This window comes from Primulina eburnea, chromosome 6 (assembly GCF_022965805.1).
Source record: "Primulina eburnea isolate SZY01 chromosome 6, ASM2296580v1, whole genome shotgun sequence".
Taxonomy (NCBI): domain Eukaryota; kingdom Viridiplantae; phylum Streptophyta; class Magnoliopsida; order Lamiales; family Gesneriaceae; genus Primulina; species Primulina eburnea.
The window spans coordinates 12804862-12813010 of record NC_133106.1 but is presented as its reverse complement, the minus strand read 5'-3'; positions in this window follow the sequence as shown (position 1 = coordinate 12813010).

Genomic DNA, 8149 nt, shown 5'->3' with positions numbered 1-8149 from the left:
GAAACTCAAGTGCATCCTACTTGAGTCGATGTCCCAATACCACATTGACTTATACCTTTCGTTTGCAGTTTCGGTCTGGAATCCCAATTCTGTCAATCCCTCAATGTCCAGTTGTTGACTGCGTTGATAAGAACACAGTATCAAAGTCGGATTCAAAATCTAACGGACGGATTTCTCGTAAATCGAATTCTAAAATCAAATTGTAAAGTTGGCCTCGGTTTTCTTGATTTCCTTCCTTTTTCTTCTGAAGGACGTTTGTTATATAAAAAAAAAAAAAAAATATATATATATATATATATATATATATATATATATATATATATATATATATATATATATATATATATATACGTAACATGCATCAAGGCAAATGGTGCACCCTTCACGCAACACATCTCGCGCATATGCGCGACCCTCTTCCGCGCATATGCGCGAGGCGATAAACCCTGGCGCGTGTCTACACGGCATCTCGCGCATATGTGCGCCCTTACTCGGCGCATATGCGCGAGACCAATGTTCAGAAATGCCAACTCTCGGGTTGTCTCGCGCATATGCGCGGATACACGTCGCGCATATGCTCGAGGCTCTCTTGACATGGCATGTACAGCTCGCACATATGCACGCACACCCACCGCGCATATGCGCGAGTCCCTCTGTCCATTTCGCGCATGTGAGCATCTCATGTGGAGCAAGTGCGCGAGAGGTATTGTCCTCGCACATCATTCGTTTCACGCCGACTCAAATCGTGTCCCGATTAATCCTTTCATAATCACATTGAAATATAACTCAATAATCGTTAATTAACAGTGATTAATTCTTGGGCATTACACATTTATTTTTTATATCTCTAAAAATTATAATTACAAAATTTAAATGTTAAAAATATTAATTCTATTGCAGAAATAATAATGTATTATTATTATTATTATAAATTACCTTCATTGAATTAGAAAAAACAAAATATATTTTTAAATTAAAAGATAATAATTTATTTCATTTATTTGAAATTACTCAGTATAATAAAAATATATTATTTTAAATTATTTTGTTGAAATATTTGAAGTTTTGGTTATTGAACAAGGTTGCTAATCCAACATATTATTGCGGAACCTAATCAAACTGAATTGAAAGAGGAAAACTAAACTTTCATAAGAAGATATTTTCTAAGAAGCCTAACTGATTATTATAAAGTCAGACTTGTAAAACATAATGATGATAGTAATAACCAAACAGATTCAAAGTTGACCGATGAAGCTTTATGCATCAGTTCTAACACCTGCGAGGGTGCTTGAAACACAATATTGACAATGAGCTGCAATAGCTCGTGTTCTAAGAATGTAAACACTGATGAATTAGATTGAGTTTGGGTTAAAAACAAGCGGAAAATACTCGAAATAATCTTTCGTTTAGAAAGCTGAATAATTTGAAAGCCTACTAACTTGTGTGAACCGAATAAATGAAATGATGAGGATCAATTCTTGCTTGTATCAGTTCAGTTATGGTGATAACTGAACTGATATGATCTCGAACTGATCAAATCAATTTGAAGAAAATAGTTAAACAGTTAAGTATACAAGATATGTTTATGGATGTTCGGAGACTTCAACTGCTCCTACGTCTCCCTTTCTACCACCTCGGGTAGGATCCAATAAAAAAATTTAGTTTTAGACAATACCTTGTACAAACCCACTCAGCTTAGGACTTACGCTACTACCTAACTGAACCTCTAGCTTAGACTGAAGGCAGAACCTTCCAACCAACACTTGTTTAATGTCTATTTGTTAAAGGCTACATGCATAAATTTAACGTCTTTGTGCAAGACTCAATCAGCTATTCAATAAGTTTAACTCTCTGTATATGTGTGTGAGTGTGTGAGAACGGATCTATGAATATAACACGAAAGTGTTCTCACACACAGAGTGAATTGTGCTTCTAATCTAAGCTGACAACACGTTGAACTGTTCCCTCAAATTTGGGCGGATTGCTTCATTAAGCTAGTATATAATGAGCGTGCCCTTCTTTTTTACTCATGATTTTTACACACTTGTTTGTTGATGGTCTTGATCTTGTATTTATATAGGCTTCGTGACCGTTTTCAAGAATCATCATATATATATCCGTTGCAGTTTGAAACTGTTCCTCGATATTTGTGTCTTGTCCTTTCTGACACCCATTCTGGAACGTCTTGATTTTAAGCTCTGCTGCAACGTTCATTATTTTCCTTTTGACTGGACAATTGTTATCCTTAATGTGCATAGCTGGATTCCATTTAGATATGCTTGTCATGTTCTGCAAACTGGTCGGTTCCACTGATCAGTTGAACTTGTATTGAACTAGTGCGGTGAAATCAGTTGACTCGTCAGCTGAACTGATTTCACTCCTTCAGTTTAACTAGTCAGCTGGGCTCTTCATCAATTGAGCTCTTCATCAGCTGGCCGGAATTCTGGAGGTATTCGGCTGAACTATCTATCAGCTGGACAATCAGTTGAACTGGTCTTTGATATATCAGTTAAACTGGTTCAGTTTGGGCAATCATTTGGTGCTTTCAGTTTGCGTCTCAATAGATTCAATTTAGGCTCAGTAGATTCCTACACACTTAGGTAAATTTATTAGAAACAAAATAACAAGTTTTGTTAACATCAAATCAAGATTGCGAACATGAAATGTTCCAACAAAGCTCAACTCACACTTTATCTAGTTGATCAATCAATCCAAAAGCATACATTCCATGAAAAATTAGTATAATAAGTGGTTCACCTAAAATAGCGGATAAAGTTTTCCGTACTTACAGTCGTTGAACATTAACATAATGTCAGGTTTCGGCGCATTATCAAAACATGTTTGAAAGGACAATGACATGGCAACAACGACATCTGATTTTAGAAATTATACATTTTGAAAAGATTACAGCTGCAGATTAAAACTATAAATAGATAAGTTGAACAAGCTCTTAAGGTTACCTAGTTATACCATCTATCTTTAGATTATAAAAAACAAACTGATTTTCTGAAGAAGCTTTCTGTGAGTCAAACTGAAATAGCCATCACACACTGATTAATCATTATCTGATCATTTTGATGATCAAATTTGTTCTTATAATTTCTCTGTGAAATCAGTGTAATTGAGAGTAAGAAGTCATTCTGGTTAAAGTGTTTGGATAGAAGTTTTACAAAGAGTTTCAGTTAGACAATATTAAGTTCTACTGAAGTGGTTGATTTCCAATTACTTGTAATTAACAAAGTCTTTTATTGTAAATCTTCCGTGAGGAAGAAGCGGTGACATTGGTGTATTGAAATCTTTGAATATCTATAAACAATCGTATGTTTATTTACTTTTCAGTCTACCTACCTGTCTACATTTCAGAGACCCCGAATTTATCTTCTTGATAAGCCATTTTTCAACAAATTTCTTTAATTCTACTTCAACACATTTCACACCGATTTATTTATTGATAACTTCACTGACAAGAACAAAATTTCAGTGTTTCTAACACAACAAAATATTTTTGAATTAAATTTATTCACCTCCCTCTCAATTTTAGTTTCGAACATAAAAATTGGTGTAAGAGCGGTTTATTCTTGTCACTGAACACAATATTACAAATGGCATCGTCCAGCAGATCCCGTTGTTCTCTAAAGAAGATTTCGATAACTGGAAGATAATGATGCAGTTTCATCTAGCTGCTCAAGAGATTGATATGTGGTACGTTATTACAGACGGACCAATGAGGATTATGAAAGAAAATACTACTATTGTCATTTCTGATGGTGCTCCTCAGATTATTGAAAAACCAATTATGGAATGGACTAATGAGGACAAGAAGGAAAATATGGACAATGTGGCCAATGACATACTATACAAAACTTTGGACAAGAATACGTTGAGCAAGATCAAAATGTGTCCCATTGACAAAAATATATATGATAAACTGATACAATTAGATGAAATTAATTATTAAACAAAGAAAAATAAATTATCTGTGAAAATCCATAAAATTGATAGTATCAAGATGAAGGATGGATAATCCATGTCGGAATTTGATGAAAGAGTGAAAAGTATTATAATTGAAATGTCTGCTCTTGGGAAGGAATATGAAAATAGAAATAACATTGAAAATTATGAGGGCATTCCCAAGAGATTGAGATGTTAAAACAATAACTATGAGATAATCAAAGGACTTTAACAAGCTTGAACTCCATGATCTTTTTGTAGATCTCAAAGCATATGAATTGAAATTGGGAACAAGAAGTGATGATTAATCTTCAATCAAACTGACAAAGGCTCTGGATGCTGCAACTACTGAAGAAATTGCCTCAATAGAGGAGTCATCTCAGCAATTAAGCAATGATTCAATGTCACTGTTTGTAAAGAAATTTGGGAAATTCTCAAAAAAGAATCAAGGTGCACAAGCTGTAAGGCCCGAGAATTTTATCTTGTTAATTTGAAATTATTTGGGGATAATTGATGTGATTATAGACTGAAAGAATTAGACCGGAAAAAACGGAAGAAAACACGAAATATGTGCGAGGACAGAACACCTCGCGCATATACGCGACAATGAGCCGCGCATATGTGCGACAGTGGCAAAAGACCTCGCGCATATGCGCTATATGTGTGCGTGCATGTGCGCGAGATGTCCAGTAGCTAAATGTGATGTCCAGAGAAGTGGGCGCATATGCGCCAATTGAGGCACGCATATGCACGAGTGGTGGTATGCTGAGACAGTAGGTCTCGTGCATATGCGCGGCGAGGGGGCGTGCATATGCTTGAGTTACAGTGATGCTACGCGATGAGACATAAGGTCTGGCGCATATGCGCCGTGTAGTGTCGCGCATATGCGCGAGACGTGCTGCTCAGATAGATGAGCCACTTGCCCCTTGAACATGCAGTATATATATATATATAAATAAATAAATATATATATATATATATATATATATTTATATATATATATATATATATATATATATATATATATATATATATATATATATATATATATATCAAGCATCTCAAATCTATCAGATGAAAGGGAAGGAACGAGAATTCTTAGAAGCACAAAATTCCTTTGAAGCTTTGAATTTGATTTGGTCAAGATCCGTCCGTCTGATTTTGAATCCGAGTATGACACCGAATTCCTAGCGACGACAGCTATAACAAAACGTAAGTTTTATTGAATTCTGATATCGTTTGAAATTATGATATTGGGAGAATTATGATTTGACTGATATATGGTGTTCTGGGTATACTGATCAGTATATAATTGAAGTCAGATCGAAAAACAGACTGATTATATAATTGTTATGATTTTTTTTTTGAGTTGATATGATCGAGATTATACAAATTTGAGATTGTTATCTGTTATTATTGAAGATTATGATTCGTATTGATATCGGTTATGAGTTGTGATATTATATTGCGATTTTGAGATTGACAGGGTTATTGAGATTGTATGGTTATGCCGTTGAAACATCAGCAGATTGACATTTGATCAGATTTAGTATTGATAGATTGTATCGTTATATCGTTGACATTGATCAGATTATGTCTTGAATTGAGTATTGATCAGAACAGGTCTTGAATGAGTTGTATATTGAAATTGTGTCTATTCGATATTGTCATGTCAGATTGGATATGGACAGATTTGACTTCGTGACTTCGACTTCATCAGACCGAGAAGAGAAAGGTATAAATCAATGTTGATTCGGGATTGCACAACTCGAGTTAGATTTAACTTGAGTTTCCCAAAATCACATACGGAATGATAATTGCATTTGATATTTACAATGCTTGATATTGATATGCTTACTCTATCAATTTATAGCAAAACATAAATTAGAGTTGGGCAGATCCGCCTAGTCTTTGGTAGAACCGCCATGGCAGAACCGCCAAGTCACTGGACTTTTGGATATATATCGTTATACTGAGGAGGAGACCGACTCCTATTGTAGATCTTCGATATAGACAGCCAAAGTCCGGGAATAAGAACGTACCACCATCTAGCTGAGGTAAAGTACATGGGAGAACGTTGCGTTCTTATTCAGATCGGGATCCCTAGATTAGGAATGAGTCTAGTCCGAGTCTAAGTGTTACAGAATGTGATTTACTGGTTGATAACGATTTTATGTTCCTGATTATGGTAAATGTTCAGAGTATGATTTACAGTTTGATATTGATTCATGTTTCTGATTATGTTACATGTTATGAGTATCTGTTTTATGATGTTGTATCTGTTTATATGAAATGCATGCATACTTGGTTTATACTGGGAATATAACTCTCACCGGAGTTATCCGGCTGTTGTCGTGTTTGTATGTGTGCATGACAACAGGTGGGACAGGATCGAGATCAGGAAGAGGAAGAGAGATTCAGAATTTATCGTGGAGATCCGGACATAGAGTAGAGTGGTTTTAGTACTTGATATAGTGATGAAACTTTAGTTGAAATAAATAAATGTTGTACAAGACTTGTACCTTTATTTTGACATGTATATTAGATCGAATACATTACGTTTCCGCACTTGCATTTAAAAAAAAAAATTTATGTCCCACATTTCTTAATTGCTATATTGATTATTAATAATGATTAAGAAGACGAATTAGGTTTGTGTCCCCACAGCAGGGGGTATCAGAGAATTAGGTCTAGAACTGTAGGTTCTTGAGACTGAGATAGAAGCTAGTGAGCGGGATAGAATGAGTTTCTTTCCTTGCATGTGATTGCTAGCATGTGATAGATTATAATGTTGAATTACATTATATATGCTAATGTTGCAGTATGTTTTTACTATTTTTGAAGATACATGTTACCTGAATATCTGAGTTGATTTGGTAATGTGTAATATTGAGACTGAATCAGAACCGATTCTTGATCAGAGGTAATATAGAGATGATGTTTGATTTCCTTGAATGCACAGATGAATGTAGATTTAAATTGATTGGGCACCAGTTACACAAAATTGCAAAGAGTTGGTGGCTCGTAATCAAGGAAGTCTTAGAACAGCGTAGTACGATGATTATGTGGAAAATATTTAAAACTGAATTCTATCAAAGATTTTTCCCAGTATCCTACAAACAAGACAAGGGTGCAGAGTTTACAAATTTGAAACAGGGTCAGTTGAATATTGACGAATATTTGGCCAAGTTCTCCACCTTGCTCCGTTTTGCTCCTCACATGGCTAGGAATGATGAAGCTGTAGTTGATCAGTTTCTCCATGGGTTGAACCCTGAGATCCTTACATTGGTAAATGTGGAACAACCAAATAACTTGGGTGATGCACTGAACAGAGCCAAAAGAGCAGAAGAAATTCTGATGAGACAGAAGGGAGCTTCGTATGGTCTTTCAGCACTGAGACCACAGCAACTGCCTCTGAGATTGAAGATTGGTAGTAGCAGTAGTGGGAAGAGAGAACACTTGAAACCTCGAAAGAAACAGTTTAAGAAAGTAGGAAGCAACTCATCTAGCTCTAGTAGTACTGGCTAGAGTTATACCGGAGTTTATGGTAGAGCCTGTGGAGGAAGACATCCCACAGAGCAATGCCGAGGTGTGTTTGGTAATTTCCACGTTTGTCGACAGCCAGGTCACTTTGGTAAAGTCTGTCCTCAGAGGGTTTTCCGAAGATTTCAGGAAGCAGAATCATCTGGATTTGTGACTCAGACTGATAGACGATCTATTATTCACTATTTCCAGCCTCCTAGACAGTAGACCATAGTATTGCCTTACACCAGAGGATGTAGTTTATGGTAATAATTTTTTTTACGTGAATATCCTGCATAAGTATTGATAAATACTAGTGCACTACAATTGAATGAATTGCATTGATACATGCTTTAATTACTGAGTCAGTATCTGACATAATATTTATCTCTTCACTTTTGAGGAGAGGTTTTATATCAGTAACATCTGTTTGACAGTATATGCTCTAGTGTTACAGATAGTGAGACGGATTTAGATGATATAGTACTTGGGTTGTCTGATTTTGATTATCTTATCGGTATTGAGATGTTGACCCAGTACAAAGCTATTGTAGATTATTTCCAGGAGATGATAAGATTCGGACCTGAAATGGCCGAAGAATGAACAGTGTATGGTAAAGATTCTAGATCTAGAATTCCTTTGATATCCGTATTTTTTTTATGATTCGATGATATTC